The following is a 20,031-nucleotide window of genomic DNA, read 5'->3' on the forward strand; positions in this document are numbered from 1 at the left end:
ACTCTGATGAAAGGGCATTTTAAAGATGAATGTTTATGAGTAGGCATTTTTGTGGTCCAAAAAGCCGAACTTCTTACTTGCATTAGAGATATATTTTGATTTCTCAAGGGGGGAAAACCTCTTTCACATCTGATGAAGTGGGCTCTAGTCCATATGCTGCAGTAAATCTTCAAATTGCCATAAGACTTGTCTTTGTTTTTAGTTATACAAGTCAGTTTCTTAAATTCACACAAAATGGCCTAGCTCTAAACAAGCCATGCTGTGGTAGTTCACTGCCAATATTTTCAAAAATTAAAATAAAATACTACAATATAACCCAGCTTTCATACCACATGCTTAACATGAGCATATAGATTTGCTAACGTATTACTCACTGACATGTGGTTTTAATGTAAGGGGAGCTTTAACTGAAAATAAATCTCTCCTTTGGTGGACTTCTGTCTTCATTTTTGGTGTACCATGTGGTTTAAATGTCAAAGGGAAAAGTGATCTAAATTCCAGCAAATGAGGATTGCAGCCATCCACACTTGCCTGAGATTCCTTTGAGATGGCTCAGACCTACATCCAACCAACTATGTAGGGAATTGCATCCAAGATCTTTAATGCAATGCTGATAGAATGATAAATCAGTTCTTATATAGGAAGTATCTTTGGAAGATGCCAAAGAGATTAATTCCAATCTGCTCTTTTTTTTCCTTTGACTTAGGTTTTTCCTCTTTGCAGTATATCCAATATTCAGAATATTTCTAGAAAGCTGTATATGGTAGAACAGGACTCCACCAGCCTAAGGGCTTGTGGTTGTGGAATTATTCAAAGATAGGAAAATGCTTAATGTTATAGAACTGAGATTTATTTATTTTTATCCTAAGGCAAAGGTTATCAAAAGGCTGATGTGATTGCTTAGGGACAGGGCTTTCAAATCCAGATGCTTATTACGAGGGCTGTTCCTTTGTTTAAAATGTTTCTAAACCATGCTTCATGCAATGTTGTATGTTGTCTTGCATATCTCACATCCATGGAATGAAAACCCAAATGAGACCTCCGAAATGGAGGCATGCTATTAAAAAATATACTAATCTACATTACTAATAAATGGCTGAAATCCAGTAATAAGTCACAACTACAGTAGATGCCTTGAATCAATGGCTATTTGGTATTTGGCCTTTTATCAGTACTAAGAGATATGGCTACTCCAACAACAATTAGCAGAGGAAGAGTTAAGGGAGGTCATCTTTCACCATTCCTGTTTGGCTTTGATACTGAACTTTTAGTAGAATCCATATGAACAAATCTAGACATTGAAAGAGTTAACAATATATGACAAAACTCATATAAGGTATACATTTGTTCACAGTCGTCTTCTTTTCCTTTCTAATCCAAACAGGCCATCTTTGCTTTAAAATATGTTATTGAGTTATTTCCTTCCCAGGATTGTTTGTTTGTTCAGTCGTTTAGTCGTGTCCGACTCTTCGTGACCCCATGGACCAGAGCACGCCAGGCCCTCCATTCTTCCACCGCCTCCCGGAGTTGTATCAAATTCATGTTGGTTGCTTCGATGACACTGTCCAACCATCTCATCCTCTGTCGTCCCCTTCTCCTCTTGCCTTCACACTTTCCCAACATCAAAGTCTTTTCCAAGGAGTCTTCTCTTCTCATGAGATGGCCAAAGTACTGGAGCCTCAGCTTCAGGATCTGTCCTTTCAATGAGCACTCGGGGTTCATTTCCTTTAGAATTGATAGGTTTGTTCTCTTTGCAGTCCGGGGAACTCTCAAGAGTCTCCTCCAGCACCACAATTCAAAGGCATCAATTCTTCGGCCGTCAGCTTTCTTTATGGTCCAGCTCTCACTTCCATACATCACGACAGGAAAAACCATAGCTTTGACTATTCGGACTTTTTAATCCCAGGATTAAAAATCAGTTATTTTATGTCAAAATTCCTGTGGATAGATATTCCATTCTCATGACAAAATTCAATTCAAAGTATTTCTGGAGCATACTTCTTGTCTGAAATATCGATAAATAGTTTAGGGACATAAATAACTACAGTATCTATAAAAGCTGTAAAGTATTAAATAATTTGGTCAAAACTAAAATGGATTCATGGAGTGCTGTCAAGCTCTCAATTTTATGACAGAATTGACACAGTCAAAATACTTATCCTGCCAGAATTTATTATTTTATTCCAAACAATACCTACCCAACAGGTTAATTCATATCTCCCCAATACTAAATTCTCTAACTTTTGCAAATTGCAGAGCTGAGAATTAGACTCCTCAACATCTGGAAGATGATAGCAGTCCCCTATCTGAAAATGTTTTTCCAAGCTTTTAGTTAAAACAACTAGTGCAGATAATAAGAGATGACACCTCAAATATTGGACAGTTTATTTGTTCTGTCTCCCTTGGCTTATTCCTGAACCATCTGCAAATTTATTCACAGGGGAGAATTAATCATCACAAGAGCTAGAAATCATATGGTATCTTTAGAAAGTGAAATCTCTTTGATGCAGACCTCTGGTCCTGCCCCTGCTGATTTCGTGGGGGAAGTGATAGAAATGTAAACATGGGAAATAATAATTACAGTCACCTAATGATAACCTCCAATATGCAGATGATACCACTCTGATGGCAGAAAGTGAGAAGGAATTAAAGAACCTTGTAATGAGGGTGAAAGAGGAGAGTGGAAAAAATGGCCTGAAACTCAACATCAAAAAAACGAAGATCATGGCCACTGGTCCCATCACCTCCTGGCAAATAGAAGGGGAAGATATGGAGGCAGTGACAGATTTTATTTTCTTGGGCTCCATGATCACTGCAGATGGAGACAGCAGCCACGAAAATAAAAGATGCCTGCTTCTTGGGAGGAAAGCGATGACAAACCTTGATAGCATCTTAAAAAGCAGAGACATCACCTTGCCAACAAAAGTCCGAATAGTCAAAGCTATGGTTTTTCCTGTCGTGATGTATGGAAGTGAGAGATGGACCATAAAGAAAGCTGACGGCCGAAGAATTGATGCCTTTGAATTGTGGTGCTGGAGGAGGCTCTTGAGAGTCCCCTGGACTGCAAGGAGAACAAACCTATCAATTCTAAAGGAAATCAACCCTGAGTGCTCCCTGGAAGGACAGATCCTGAAGCTGAGGCTCCAGTACTTTGGCCATCTCATGAGAAGAAAAGACTCCTTGGAAAAGACCTTGATGTTGGGAAAGTGTGAAGGCAAGAGGAAAAGGGGACGACAGAGGATGAGATGGCTGGACAGTATCTGCGAAGCAATCAACATGAATTTGACACAACTCCAGGAGGCAGTGGAAGAATGGAGGGCCTGGCGTGCTCTGGTCCATGGGGTCACGAAGAGTCGGACACGACTAAAAGACTAAATGAACGAAACAAATGATAAGGTGATAAGGTGATCTAGTGCTAATCTCATATATGTAACATTTTTTTTTTAAATTCAGAGGATGTCTCCCTTCAATTTACAGCAACATATCACAACTAACCATATGAGGAAAAGCCTGTTCAAATTGTTCTGGGTTGAAAAAGTTAAAACCAGCAGCAGTTTGGGGGGCGGGAAGCAAAAGGGGCTGGACTGATTTGAATCAGTCTTTACATCATGCAATTAGTAAAAAAATTACTTCACCCATTTTATAAGTGAAGAAAATCCCGCAGTATTTGACCATGTAGTCACAGCCTAAGCTACCCAAGAAAAGTCATGCACAAACTATATGTTTTCTAAACATCACATGCACAGCCTTAAGAGTAAGTAAAACTAGATGAATTCTCTCTCTTGACCCATTCCAGTTGCTACAGGAGTCTAGACAACAAACACAACATTGTCTAAGCACCTAATTAAATTTGGCACAGAAGGTAATCCTAAGGCTTTCTTATTCAATAATAATTTTCACTATTTTGGTGGAAGTTATTCCCTGGCAACTATGCCCAGGACTGCAGCCTCATTTTATTTATTTAAATTATCCCACAAATACCTAAATGCTTGATGTGCAAGTCCTTGGACAGCAGTATAGGTGTGGCCCAGAAAACAAATTCCATAAATGTCAGCTCCCATTTAAAAAGGGCAAAGCAAATATGGCTGTATTAAATATATGTACATGGTATAACCGTGTGCAAAAGGTAATATACCATATTATACTACTTAGAAAGTGGTTAAGCTGAAATGTTTGAACTCATTGAGTGGCCACAGATACCTAGTTGTTCCTGAACCAAACACAGGAGATTCCTTGAAGTGGCTAATCTCAAACACAATCAAATTGCACACAATCTGCCTTCTGATCCTTCTGTGTGTGTGTGTGTGTGTGTGTGTGTGTGTGTGTGTGTGAGAGAGAGAGAGAGAGAGAGAGAGAGAGAGAGAGAGAGAGAGAGAGAGAGAGAGAGCACTTTCTGTAATGATTTTTTTCCCTTTTCTGACTCAGCCTGTTCTTGTACTTCAGAAGAAGGCTGTTCAGGTAATTTAGCTAATATATTCAGCATGTATTTATACAAATGACTCTGCTTCCACACTTCTGGTTTCTCAGGTCTCTTTCACAAATACACAAACAAGCTGACAGGCACAGATTCAGACACACCAGAGTTCAAAAACTCTCTTGGACTACAACTCCCGGTATCCGTGGTGGCTCAGGGATTGTGGGGCCGGTAATCCCAAGAACTGTGGCCAAAATCCTATTGCTTGACATAGTAAAGCACACTACAGTTAAGTCCATTGAATCAATGATGGGTTGGTGAGCCAGCCCCTCTGTAAGTTCTATTGATTCAAGTGGGCCTACTCTAACTGTGACTTACTTTAGCGTAGTAAAATCACAGTCAGAGTAGGTCCATTTGAATCAATGGAATTTTATGTAGGAGTTGACTCATTAAATTCCCATTGATTTTAACCAGAGTTTCCAACCTTGGCACACAAAACTAAAAAGAACTGTAGTTGTTTTGAATTTTTTTCACAGAGATCCTTAGAAATTACCTTAGACTTAGAGCAACATTTCATCTGGGAGACTGAATGATTACTAAACCAGTTAACTGTAACATATGCCCTCTGTGTATAGTTCTAGGGGTGAGAAAGAAGTGTCTCACATACGAACAGCAAACCAAGGTGTTCCTATATTGCTTAACTGTCCCATATTGCAAATGATATCCCAGCTGCTTTCAGGGCTGCATCTTACATTCCATGTTTTATGGAGATGCTTTCATACTGATGAGCTGTTTTTCTCTATACAGAAAGAGAAGTCCCTGTAAAATGAAAAGGATGCTGCAGGAGATGGGGGGGATGGAGGGCACAAATCACAAGGCCAGAGTTTTACCCTTCAAGAGTAAATAGTCCACAGTCTTATCCTCATTCTCTGTTTGCACAGAAATTCAGATCTGGATTGATTTAGAGTATCTGTGGGGGGAAACAGTATTAGGGGAGATGAGTGGAGCTTAATGGTTTTGATTGTAGGAAATATGAATATCTTTTGCTGAGAGTTTGAAGTACTTACTTTCAAATAATTATTCATTGTAATTAGTTACTCCCAGTGACAAAGGCAATGACTAAGTTACATTGTGATTGCAATGGAACAGGTCCTCTTGTGATGTAACTTTAACTTTTAATTAAAAGCACTTCTTGTCGTGCTTTTATTTACTTTTGTAACTGTGGAGGTAGGGCCTCCTTACATTGCACTGGAGGAAAGTCATATGCAGGGATTTGTGCTGTGCCTCGTAGTCTAACATGGATGCTGAAGCAGTGGTACAGGGCCAGAGAATATGTTTTGTATGAAGGAACATAGGAATATGCCTTATACTGAGACGGGTTATTGATCTGTCTAGCCCGCTTTTGTCAACTCTGATTGGTAGTAGCTCTCCCGAGTTACAGGTAGGATTCTCTCCTACTCCTACCTGGAGGTCTCTGGTAATTTCCTTCTGATCTCCCATCCAAGTCCTAACCAGGCCTAACCCTGTTTATCTTCCAAAGTCGGAGGATACTAAAAATATTCATGGTATTAATGTTGATGCATGTTCCATATGCCAGTGGTCTTCAGAAGCCAGAAGTATTCAGATGTTCAAAGTACCGGTAATTAATATTTAGAGTAGCCCCCATTTGATTAGTTTCAAGAAAGAGAAAATGAACTTACTTTTAAGCCTTTGCCTGTAGTTACTTGTAAAAAGTAATGGGAACAACTTTAGGAGGCCTTGGAACTTTCAAGTGTAACTATTTACTTTCAAAAGCAACTTTATGTGCCTTTTTCCAAGCTCTTCATCAAGATGGGATTGTAATATTATGTAAGTACAAGGGAGCTGTCCAGTAGTATATCTCCTGGGCAATCATCTCCAACCCAAGGATTCCAAAACCTCACCTAAACCTCACTGTATACAAAACTATATCCTGGCTCCTTGTTCATTTGGTATCTTTTATCCTGCTGCTTGCATGCCTATATAATTCATTCATTCATTCAATTTTATATGCCAACTTTTTCTCAACAGGGGACTCAACAGAATAGTCACAATTAAAAATGAATATAACAATAAAAACAATTAATACATGATGATATTTTAAAAACACAATTAAAAACACTTATCTCCCCCTTCCCCTATCCCTAAGTTCAATAAATGCAGTATTTCTAGTACCCCTACTTGTCCAAATTATTTAAAAGTTTGCCTACAAAGGAAGTTCTTTGTAGAAAGACAAAAGGAAGGGGCTCAAACTGGCCTCTCAGGGAGTGCATTCAACAGCTTTGGAGCAAGCACTGAAAACTCCTGGTATCGTTGCTTCACCAATAAGTCTGTGTGGATGATAATACCAAAAGAAGGACCTCCCTAGAAGATCTTAAAAGAAGGAGACTCCTATGAAGTGATATGGCTCTTCAGATAGCATGGACACAAGTGGTACAAGCTTTATGGGTCATGACTAGTACTTTAAATTTGAATAAATTAGAATTGGACTGGTAGCCTGTGAAGCTGTTTTACTAAGGGAAGCATATGCTCCTTGTAACCAGAGCCAGTCAGCATTTTGAAGTAGCTAAAGTTTCTGACTGCTCTCCAATAGCAGTCTCACATAGAGCACATTGCAGTAATCCAGAGAAGAAGTAATTAAAGAATGTGCCATCATAGCTATATTAGATATCTCAAGGGACAGGAGCAGCTAATTTACTAGTTTTAACTGTGCGAATGCGCTACTGACCACCAGATAAATCAGTGCATCCAGGAACAGGTTAAATCCAGAAAAAACACTGAGGTTGTGGAGCTGGCTTTTCAGGGGAGTGTAACTTAATTCATTTTAAGTTATAACCACCTTCACAAGTCCTTACATTTCTGATGAGACATTGAGGGTGAGGGCAAGAAAAATGATTATAGAACCGTTCATACAACCCCACACTCTCACATGCTCAGTGAATACGAAAGGGGGACCGTATGTGACCCCTCATCCTATGCCAGCAGAAGTGGGCAGCTGCCTCTGGCAGAAGATGCTGGGGAACACAGAAAGTCTGGGAGGTCAGGACTGTTACATAACAGCACTGATGTTACCTGTCTGTCATGGGTTTGGAGGGAAAGTTCCATCCTATGGGGAGTGGAAGGCGGGACATCAGGAGGAGGGGCTGTACTGTATAAATATGTGATGCCTGTGTGTGAGAGGGAGATGCTGAGACAGACTGTGAGACACTGGGTTGGGACGAAGCAGCAGCTGGGGAAGAAGAAGCTGTTGTGGGAGTCTGGGTGTCTGACAGGGTACTACTGTGTGTCAGAGTACCAGCCTGAAAGGTTCAGGGGTCTGTTGGTTAGCCAGAACTGATGGGTTCAGGGTCTGTGCTTTAAGTTAAAGGTTCTAGGTGAACCAAACTGTATGCTTGTGTGTGTGAGAATAAGCCACGTTACTTTATTTTATTCACCTGATTGTTTTATTTACCCTGTTTGTATTTAAAATAAACCTTATTCTTTTGTTGTTTAAAAATCCATCCCTGGTCTGTGTGACTTATTATAGGGAATGGTTGGTGGCAGCTTAGTAACTGTGTGATAGATCCCAGTAGGTCTGGGTTTGTCACATTGATTGGTGTCCAGCGTGTGGGATACGACTGGTCCAGTTGTCCAGCGGTCCAGCAAAGCCTTGGCAGGTGTGCCCAGAGCAAGGGGGGTCTAGTCAGGGACAGTCTGAGGCGCGTAGGTAATCTTCTAGGTGTACCTCACGGGGAGGTGCACTAGTAGAAGAACGTGCCAACTGGGGAGACTTAGATTAAGGTGCTCTGAGGCAGCCTGATTTTGGCGGGAAAAAGCTGAGGCAAATCTGCGTAGCAACAGTGAGCTAGCTTGCCAGCTGAGAGGCCTAGCAGAGGGGAGTTCAGAAGCTGTGGTGGAAACCTTAACCACAGACAGCAGATTTGGACAGGAGCAAAAGGCAGACGCCACTCTCCAAAAGTGTTTTGAACAGGTGACTGACGCCCAGCTAACACCTGAAACCCCAGTGAGATTTCTGGAGAAAAAGGGGATTTTATATAGAGAAACCCTGAGGAACATCTCAAAAGGGGGAGATGGGATCAGAAGTCAGCTGGTGGTACCTGAAAAGTATCGCCCCATGATCTTACAAAGGGGGCACTCTGACATGTTTGCTGCACACTTAGGGGTGAAAGGGCCCCTTGATCTGATCAAACAAAATTGGGAGCAGATCACCCAGGATGACCCACAAGACGTTGTGACATACATAGACACCTTGATGAATGACCTAAGGAGAAATCTAGAGCTGGCAGCAGAAAACCTGCAAGCTCAGAAGGTCAGACAGAAAACATGGTATGACCACAAAGCTAGAGAGAGGCACTTTGACCCAGGGGAGGAAGTGCTTTGGCTTAGGCCCTGCAGAGAGAATAAACTGCAGCTCAAATGGGCAGGACCATATAGGGTCATTTCCAAGATGTCAGACCTGAACTACCTTATAGAGCAGGAGGAGAACCAAGCAAGGAGGGTGGTTCATGTGAATGCCCTAAAACCCTACTACAGAGGGGAACAGAGGGTTCTATTTGCTATAAAAGCAGCTGAGAGTGAGGAAGCTGAATTACCCTTCTGGGAGGGTAGAGGGGAAGTAAAATACAACCCAGAGGAGGTAAAGATCAGTCCTGCACTCACCCAAGACCAGCGGCAAGAACTAAAAATGCTGCTTAGTAAATATCAACAGGTGTTTTCCAACAAGCCGGGGATAGTGAAGGGAGTGATGCATCGGATCCACACAGGGGATGCACCCCCGCAGGCAGTATCCCCATACCGAGTAACGGGACCCTATAGGGACAAGGTGCGGAAGGAGCTGGACGAAATGCTGAGGGAGAACATAATCGTCCCCTCTTCTAGTCCTTGGTCCTCTCCGATAGTCCTTGTGGACAAGCCTGATGGGAGCATTAGGTTTTGTGTTGATTACAGGAAATTAAACCGTGTAACCACTCCTGATGCCTACCCAATGCCCAGGCTAGACAACCTGATTGAAACCATAGGGGGTTGTCGGTTCATCTCATCATTGGACCTGGTAAAGGGATATTGGCAATTAAGAATTGATCCCAGGGATCAAGAAAAGACTGCCTTTTGCAGCCCTTTTGGTCTCTATGAGTTTCGAGTCCTGAGCTTTGGTCTCAGAAATGCACCAGCCACATTCCAAAGGCTGATGGACCAGACCTTGGCAGGGCTCAGTGACTTTACAGTGGCCTACATTGACGACATAGGGATCTTCAGTAATACCTGGGAAGATCACCTGATACACCTGGAGTTAGTGCTGCAGAGGTTAAGTGCAGCAGGGCTAACAGTAAAGGCCAGCAAGTGTCAGCTGGGTAGCCCAGAAATAAAATACTTGGGTCACATGGTAGGGGGAGGAATGATAAAACCCCTGGAGGCCAAAATAGAAGCAGTTCGTGATTGGCCTAGACCCAACACCAAGAAAAAGGTCAAATCATTTCTTGGGTTGGTGGGCTACTACAGAAAGTTCATCCCGAGGTTTAGCGAGATTGCGGCTCCGCTGACCGATCTGACGAAGAAGAAGGCTGATGACCGCATCCCGTGGACCGGCGACTGTGAGGCGGCGTTCCAGAGGTTGAAGAAGGCGTTAATCAACTATCCTGTCCTGCGTGCTCCAGACTTCGACCGGGAGTTCATCATCTACACCGATGCGTCTAACAGCGGGGTAGGAGCAGTTCTGTGCCAGGAGGATGAGAATGGTGACCAGCATCCAGTGTCCTACCTGAGTAGGAAACTTCAAAAAGGTGAGAGACATTTGGCAACCGTGGAGAAGGAGTGTTTGGCCATAGTCTACGCGATCCAGAAGGCCAAGCCTTACATCTGGGGAAGACATTTTATTCTGTGTACTGACCATTCACCATTGCAATGGTTAAAGACGATGAAAACCCACAATAGCAAACTTATGAGGTGGGCTTTGAACTTACAGGACTATGACTTTGAAGTGAAGGTGGTCAGAGGGTCAGTGAACTGTGTTGCTGACGCCTTATCAAGAAGACCTGAAGACTGAAGACGGCGAAAGAACATGGACTATATGTATATAATGAAAACAAAAAGTTAAAATGTACCTGGTTTTGAATTTGGTTGGTATTAATAAAGGTAAATTGATGTACTGTATATGGTAAAATGTTTAAATGCATAATTGCTATGGTTAACTTAGAGTGTAAGGTTATGTAAGTATAATATGGTATGTATAACTGTTGTTGTGTATTATATACAGGTTGTTTTTTGGTGAAAAGCACGTTAGCTTTCCCCCTACAAAACAACTTATAAAGAGGGGAGGTGTTACATAACAGCACTGATGTTACCTGTCTGTCATGGGTTTGGAGGGAAAGTTCCATCCTATGGGGAGTGGAAGGCGGGACATCAGGAGGAGGGGCTGTACTGTATAAATATGTGATGCCTGTGTGTGAGAGGGAGATGCTGAGACAGACTGTGAGACACTGGGTTGGGACGAAGCAGCAGCTGGGGAAGAAGAAGCTGTTGTGGGAGTCTGGGTGTCTGACAGGGTACTACTGTGTGTCAGAGTACCAGCCTGAAAGGTTCAGGGGTCTGTTGGTTAGCCAGAACTGATGGGTTCAGGGTCTGTGCTTTAAGTTAAAGGTTCTAGGTGAACCAAACTGTATGCTTGTGTGTGTGAGAATAAGCCACGTTACTTTATTTTATTCACCTGATTGTTTTATTTACCCTGTTTGTATTTAAAATAAACCTTATTCTTTTGTTGTTTAAAAATCCATCCCTGGTCTGTGTGACTTATTATAGGGAATGGTTGGTGGCAGCTTAGTAACTGTGTGATAGATCCCAGTAGGTCTGGGTTTGTCACAAGGACAATGTACTTAATTCAGTCTACCTTGTGCCCTGTGAACTAACTTGCTACCTACAAAAGCAAAACAAAGCAAAAGCAAAGTGTGCTGCTTATATACTGCCCCATAGCGCTTCAAGCACTCTCTGGGCAGTTTACAAGTTAATTATGCAGGCTACACATTGCCCACCCTGCAAACTGGGTACTCATTTTACCGACCTCGGAAGGATAGAAGGCTGAGTCAACCTTGAGCCTCTACCTGGGATTGAACCCCCGGTTGTGAGCACCGTTCTGGCTGCAGTAGAGCGGTTTAATCACTGTGCCACGAGCACGGTAGAAGACACTATTTCCTTGTCAGTGTGTTGAAATAAACTGGCCTTCACACATGGCCTTCACACATGAAGTGGGGGACAGCTCCACTTTATCCACCTCAGGCAGCAAAAGGCTATGTAGACCAATCCCGACAGATTCTTTTACTCTCTGATAATGAAATAATGAATGGCCACAAGAGGGACCCGGAAAGCCGGAGCAACAGCATCCCTCTCTCATGCATTCACTAAAGGTATGAAGGGTTCATATCAGGATCCAGAAGAGAGCTTGTCCATGTGTAGACAGACTGTGTTTTACTCCAGTCTAACATGCTCTCCCTCCCCCTCTTTTTTTTCAAACTGTTCTATTTATGTAAAACTATGGGATACTCAGCACTCTGCTAATAGAATATAACTGGACTTTAGATAGGAAGGATATTACCTTTTGGGAACAAGCAGCTTATTTTTATTTATTTCCTTTTAAATGCTGCCTTCTGGTTCTCAACAAAAACCGTATAGTTATCTGAGTTGGAACCTTTTCCCATTGGCATTGAAACAGAGCATATCTTAGAATAATTTGCATTTGGAATCACTCAACAATTTAGATATTTACTCAAGCATTGTGATCATAACAGGAATGTTCAATTGAAATCTTTCTTTGTATGAAAATATTTTTTTACCTTTTTTGGCACCAGCGTAACTTCTGGTGAATATCAACTGCTATGTCTACTTTTTAAAAAAATGTTAAAAATTGTAATTCCTCTTCTTTCATCCTCTGTGAGAGCCCTGCTTTGTGATAAGGGCACAATTTGTTCAAAATGTTACTTCCTATAAGCTGTAAATAGAAGACTGATGGAAACATGTTTTAAATAAGTAAAGACATCACTAGGTAACTATCTTATCTTAATAAATACTGAATATGATCAAGCTAATGTTGACATAACCTGAAGATATAGGCCTGTATCATATACATACTGTGGTGCTGATCTGTTCTGCACAGTGGCAGAAGATGCTTGCAGTTCATGCTGTGAGTATGATAGGCCCTTCGCCCTGAAATATGTGGCTAGTGACTCCATCTTTTCTTCATTTTTGAATATAAAGCAGGCACAGGGAATCCAATCTAGACTGAAATACATACATGGGGGATGAGAGGGCCAGCCTTGCCTGCTAAGGTCCAAATCAGGTCAGAGTCCTTGATCTGGGCCTTCAATTTATATTGCCAAACAGTGGTGAATATCACTGAGTGGAACAAGAGTTCTCAACCTTTTATATCCCACCAACATAGAAATAATAAGCTCACTTTCCTTTAGAAGGACATTTATATGCTTAGAGACACTGTTATTATACATACCACCTATGGTCACTTTTAAGGGTATTAAGAATTATAGGATTTTTTTTTCCGAACGAAAATGTTACATCAGTAGATGACAAAGTAGCAATATTTATGAACTGTTCGGAAATGTTTCAAAAACCTTTGTCTCATGTAGTCTACTTCTGTACCACCAACGGAGACCTGCTGCAGAAGATAACTTTTTGGCAGTCCCAAAATCTATGCCTGCAGACTTTCAGCACTAAGTTTGATCCTCATTTGAATATCTGTTAGATGGGACATCTGCACAGAACTTCCACAGCTGGCTTTAGGTTTCAGAGTTGGGGCTTGGTAGGCCCCTTCTTCTGACAATGGGTCCCCTTGGGCTGCGCTGGTAGCAAAAGTTAGGTGCGTTGTGAGTGAGCAATATTATAAACAAAGCCAGTAAGTTGAGTCTTAGTACCATTTTAATGTCCCAAGGTGCCCAGGAGTTATTATATGTCAGGATAATGTGGAAAATGAATAGCTGCCTCCTGCTAGGTCAATGATATTTTAAATTAGGCATCAGTAACTGGGCTTGTTGGGATCCTGGCAACTGCCAAATCTCACAAGATACACATAAAGGATCCAACTCTCCAAGCACCTACTTCATTTATGATATCATGTGTGGAGGAGTGTGTCATATATATTTGCATTAATGTTGTAATAAAACACTTTTCAGGTCATCTATAGTCGCTGAACACAATTGCCATGGAGATTCCAAAGAAGAAAGCAAAATCTGTACAGATGACAGTGACCAAATTTAGATTGCCTTCCAGTAATGGTGAGATTTGAATAAAACTAAAATGTGCTATCCAATACATACAGTGAAGATTAGGATCTGCAGATTAACACTACAAGAAAATTAGGATTGCCAGATTCCCACATTGTGAGATTTCAGGAGCAAAACCTAAGATCAGGGTGTGGGTCCTTGCCAGATCACAAGGGATAGGCAATTAGTTTTTTTTTTTTTAAATGCCCGTCACACCTCTGTGAAATCATGAGGACTTGCCCCATGACATCACAAGAAATGCCTCCCTCCCAGATTTTGAGATATTGGCCCTGAAACAGCAGGGAATGGGGCGGGACAACCCTTATAGCCACACAGAAGCAGTTGTTGATGAAGATGATGACCGGGGGGGAAAGAATGCTGTCTAGTCTCATCCCAGCTGCAGTCCTTCATGGCAGAAATATAGTCAGTAAAAATGTTGGGCCCTAATTACCGGTATGTAATAATATTTGGGGATTTACTGGTCTTGCAGAATATTTAAACTGAAAGTTCCATTTTTGTCCAGAAATCTGAAAGTGAACTTAGCATGCAGTGTTTGGCCTTTAGGCTCTCCGGACCTCCAAACACCCAAAGCAACCCACTTCCCTCCAAAATTGGAGGGTGGAGGGAAATTAAACAGATCCATTGGACCTGTTCAAGAAGGAGATGAGTTGAATCCAAGGGAATATTCTCTTGACAGTGTGCTCCAGAATGAGAAATCTGTTTTCACTCTCCTAGACAAGTCAGTTATAGATACTGCTCACACTGAGGCAAGACACAGTAAGCTGGCGGATTGATTGCAGAGTTGGTATTTGAAGATGCTGAGGTGTGAGGTGAAGAGATGCCACTCAAATGCTATATCCCCCAACCTCAATTAACATTAGCAGTTGGGGGCCTTGAGAGGCAAGGAGGAACCTCTCACTTAAATCTATAGAATGTGGCACAAATAATCCAATTCTCCTCTTAAATCCACCCAGTGTAGGGATCTTTATCGTTTCAGCTGTCTTGATAAAAGTAGGATGTTTGGGCATTTCAATAGTAGTTACAGGAAGAAATGCAGCTCACCTCAAGAATACAAAACTTTGCAAGGATTACAGAATGTTTCAGAAGAATAAAGTGGGTGCAAAAGTCTGCACATATTTTAATGTACTAACAGCTAATATACACAGCTGGTACATAGCTAGGTCAATAGAAAACTGACTGCAGTTTTAGGGGAAATCTGTAATTGAAGTAACATTACACATTATTTACTTCATTTTGCACATGAGGCAATATTCATTGTTAACTATGCACATTTTAAAAAAGCACAAATGTTGTGTACAGATTTTGATGTAACAAGGGAAAAACAAATCCTTGCAACCTGATAGGACACAAGGACAGGAAGAAAATAAGGACAAAATTTAGAGAAAGAGAACCAATTCATGACAGATATTTTACCCTCTTAAGTGGGTGTGGTAATAAACTGGAAAAATGTTTACATCAGAATTCTTATTTTCACTCCATATAAACTGGAATGCGTTGTAGAATCCAATCCATTGTGACCCAAGACAAATGGTGTCTACCCTTCACCTAATTCAAGGTGCCTTGTACTGTAAGCCAGCCAAATTATTTTGATATATGTGGCAGAAAAGAAACACCCCTTGTAGGCAATGATCAGATAAAGAAGTAAACAACTAAAGATTTGCTCTTTTTCCATGGCATCCTAAATCTGCTATCTAGAGCAGCCACTTCACTCTGGAAAAGTCTGTTCTAACTGCTGTGTGTTGCAAGGGAAATTTGATATTGGCAGAGTGTTGTTCAGGCAAGTATGTCAGCATCGTTGATCTTCTTACTCACCAAATCAGGATAAGCCTCCAAGGAATTATAGGTCCCCTTGCACAGAGATGCATACCCCACCACAATGAACCATACAATAATAGTTTGTTCTTTGGATAGTGCCCATGGATCTGACCTTCACTGCTTCATTGTTATTGACTGCATGCTGAGTAAATAGCTTTCACTGACTAATTCAATTTCTGTCAAAATGAGGGAAAATTCCAGAGTAGGTGGTGGCACTGACTTTGTAATGAACCTGAAGAATTAAACTGTTATGATCCAGACCTTTCAGGGACTAGGGCCCACCTCAGCAGATGTATGAAGCAGCATCACATTGGTATAGTTATATTTACGTATTCACATACTTCCATATTCATATTTTCATTTATATTTCTCCGGGGGAAAGTTGGGTCAAGCATCAAGTTATTTATTTTGATAATCAGAGTCACTTGCATATTCTTTTAATTTGCATTAGTATTTGGGAGAGGTCAGCGCTGTCTTTGAAGCAGTTTATGCTTCCTTTATTGCAATGTTTTAAATATTAGTTATTCCAAGTCTTGCCCAAGTCATCAGGAGTATGTGTTTGGTCAGAGGAAGGTCAAGAGAACAGAGTCGTTCTGCAAATAATTTTCATTACATTTGGTTATAACTCAGTTCTTAAGCAACATTTCCCTTATACCCTTATGAAATTCTGTTCAAATCCACATCCTTTGCTTTTAAGCAATGGAATTATTAACAGAAAGAAGCACAGTAATTTCCTTCCTGGAAAGGTATCTGACATTCTAGTCTTCTGAGTCTTAAGGAATAAATATTCGGAACAAAACAAAAGGATCATAGGCCTGGCCTGAACTTCTTTGGCCAGTATGACCCACTCATTGCATTGTGACAGGAGTCACTTAACCTAAACACTCCCTGACTGACGTTCCTTTTAATATTGAAAACAGAGTTGGAAATAGTTACTCTGAATTCTTGGCTTTTGCATCTAATACTCTACTCATAGTCTGAAAAAAATGCCCATGTTTTTATGATTTGGGCTTTATTGCCTTGTATTACACAATTATTTTTAAGAGATTTGTGTGCTGTGCTTGCTTTGGATTTCTCAGGATTTGAGTGAGGCACAGAAAAAGAAAGTAAAAGGGATCTGTGGAAACCTACAGTAATATATATATATATTTCAAGGAGAGGTGAGTGTGTTGGATTATAATGCATGTTCGGGGGTGGTGGTGGTGAGAACTTAGAAAAAGTTCCCCGGTGACCTTCCTAGTTCCAAAGAAGTGGGCACAACGTTCCTAGACCCACAAGATTCTAGAGACTGTCATGACACACTCTGGGCATGACCCCATGCTGTGTTGCTAGTCCCAGCTTCTTCTCCATCTGTGCACAAGCTGCACTCACCAAGATATTGAGCAATGGTGGGAGTGGAAAGCGACAGAGGAGGTCCTCTCTTGCTCTCTATCCTTAGGCAGATGTGTGTGACTAGGCCAGAAGGACAGGACAAGTGAAGTGGACAAGCAAACAGAGATGAAGAGAAGATAGGGCACCGTCTGAGGGAATCTTGTCAAAATTCGTGACGTCTTGTTCCCATCTAGAACCACCATCTACACTATTGGTTATGTTGGTCATCATAAGTCTTTCACCAATGAATTATGATTTTCTATCAACATTTCCTCTCAGCCGCATGGGCATGCGGGCACAGCTGAGCCCGTGTTGCTGCCCATTTCCTTCTGGTTGCAGCTGGACCCCTGTGTGCATGGGGCAGAGCTCCTGCATAGTGCTCTGGAAAATTAGAAGGAATCTTGTTTGCTTTTACAAGACCATCCAATCATCGACTGAAAGAAATCAAGGGCCATAGCCATAATAGCTACCATTACCTTTCGTAAACTGGCTCTGCAGAACTTACTTCAACTTACGTAAACTTTCACACAAGTGCAGCATCAAGTGGAATTAGTGTCTTGATTTCTCGGCTTACAAACATTACATTGAGACTACATCCAAATGGTTTCCATTGAAAAGAAGGATCTTTAGGATTTTCTTTGGGAAAATAAATTAAAAAATGCATGGCATAGTTCATCCTGTTCAAGTTACTAATGTGCAACTCTTTGAGTGGGTGGAAAAATACTACCTTTCAGGTCCATATGCAACATGAAAAATGAAATTTCTCCTTTACAAAAAGCTTAAAGTTGCTTTCCATTGATCTAGAAAGCAACTTTTATTGCTATGAAGAAGTCCAAATTTTAGTAGCAGGTCCCCTTGTGGAAGAGGGGATTTAAAAAATGAAGGATTCATATGGTACTTCTGCAAAGAAGCTCTGGGCCATATCAGCAAAGCTTGGAAATAATAAATTGTAAATAGTGATGCTACCTGTAATATGTCACTTTAGTAGTACTATTAGCTCCATTACTTTTACAAAATGACATGCCGTCTGAATCCCAGTCACAACAAGAGTAGGCTTACTAAATCAGTAAGGATTTGGTGAGTCAACTCCTCCATAAGTTCCACTGATTCAGTGGGCCTGCTGTGGTTGTGATTTACTACTGGATTTCAACCAGTGATTGAATTTATGTCTGAAAAATTACGTTTTTTTTTGCCATATCCACAATTTTAGACCTAATGCAATGTAACAGGTTACTGCTTTCATAATAGAAAATGCTAACAAGCTACTTTTTGGAAGTCACATGTAATGAACAGGGGTTTTTCAAAGTAACATCCAAACTCTGAGAATTGGAACAGGGAAGTAACAGCACATGTTGGGGTACGGGATAAATAGTGTCCAGGGCTGAAGCCCAGAGCTGCATGTCGCAGAATGAATCAGAGGAATGCCAAATGCAGCTGGGCAGGTTTATCACATATTAATGCAAACAAAGTAATGTACACTGTAATTTAAAGAGATACCCAACCATTAATTCCACAATCTAAAACTAACTAAGCAATAAAGGGGGCAGAGAGTGAAGAAAGGGATGGTCAAGTTATACATCTTGGTTTTAGACTATAGCTCCCATAATTCCCCAGGCAGCGGGGCCATGGGAATTATGGGAGATACAGTAAAGAAAACACAAATATGCATATATCTACTACACATGGCTAGCTGTTTTCCATGGACAGAATTCTGTTTGTTCCATGCGCACATGCAAAGCTACATAGTACAAGTGTTATGACTGCTTCTGAGCTTGTACAAAGAGATATTCCATCCCAATGCAGCAAACTCCAGCTGGTGCAATGGCAAAGTGAGAGACTATGTAATGATCCATATGGGAGGAACAGGCTAGCATCCTATATATGTTGGTGCTGTAGCAGGAGAGGGAAATGGTCCAAAAAGCCCATGCCGGTGCTCTACAAGTTTTCAAATTGGTTAAAAATGTTTTTTAAATGTTGCTATGGTTTTTATGTTGTTCACAACAATAACAGAAGCTTGGATTTCCAAACTCAGGCATGTTTTCTTGATCACTCTGCGTATATGGAGATGCAGCCAATTAGACAATGCAAGGCAGCATTATGGAAGAGACTCAGAGGAAAAGCAGAATGTTTCACTTAGGACAGAACAGGGAGGAGACAGAATGTCTCTTTTCAGAATTCTTGGTGCTTTATAGAGGCTTTGGGGAGCTAATAGAGATAAGGAATGCATAATGTAGAAAATTGTCTCCTGGAAAATGTCTCTGTGTGGTCTCTTTTTTCGGATAGTGCAGGAGGGAAGGTAAACTTTTGTGATCAGTGGTATTTATGTATAAGGAAGAAAAGCACTGTGCTGGGCGGGGGAGGGGGAATCAAACCCTGCAATTAATCTGGGAAGTATATCAATGCTCCTGCCAAGAAGGCAATGCAAAAGGGTTTAGCATCAGTCAGCCCGTCTTTCAGATCACCCAAAATTGTGCAGCAGAGCTTTACATATCAGAACTAGACAGGGAAATGATTAGATAACTACCCAAGGCCTGTGGAGAGGAAAGGATGTTGAGAGAGGAGGGATTGATATAGTGCGATATTGATCCTTTTTCCTCCTGTCTGATCTCTTCCATCTCTAGGGAAGGTCTTTCTGACAATGCTGCCTGCTCCTCAGATTAAACTGGTGGCCATGTAGAAAATGGAAGTCCAGAGTGTCGCAATTTACAGTATGTGGCACAAACATTCTGGGACTGCCGCCCAGTTCATGAAATGTATGAAGAAGCATATGCCACAAGAATATTTGCAAATTTAAGTAAAATATGTTAGTGCTGAATAGCCTCTCTTAATTGTCCTAGTGTCAATTCCTGTTCCTTTGAGTGGGAGAAGGCTTTAATTTAATGATTTCCTTTCATATTTTTATAGCACAGTAGCACTGTGTCAATATTTTTAAAATGAAAAGGAAAATAACACTGCAAGGAAACCAGCTATTACAGCAATTAAGAGGCTACACCACTAACAACAGGCAGCAGTAAATCTGGCGGGACCAGCAAACAGGACACTTTTGATTAAGATTCTCCCACAGCGATTCTGAGGATTGTAGAGAAAACTGCTCAGAGAAAACAAGGAAGTCTGGGATGGGTGGGCAGATGA

At 41.2% G+C, this 20,031-nt stretch overlaps 1 protein-coding gene across 2 annotated transcripts in view; it reads right to left on the minus strand.

The window, feature by feature from the left end:
- Positions 1–20,031, minus strand: part of SMOC2 (SPARC related modular calcium binding 2) — a 161,497-nt gene that overhangs the window by 85,609 nt on the left and 55,857 nt on the right. The gene's annotated exons all lie outside the window — the stretch shown is intronic.

Source organism: Pogona vitticeps, chromosome 1, assembly GCF_051106095.1.
Source record: "Pogona vitticeps strain Pit_001003342236 chromosome 1, PviZW2.1, whole genome shotgun sequence".
Lineage (NCBI taxonomy): Eukaryota > Metazoa > Chordata > Lepidosauria > Squamata > Agamidae > Pogona > Pogona vitticeps.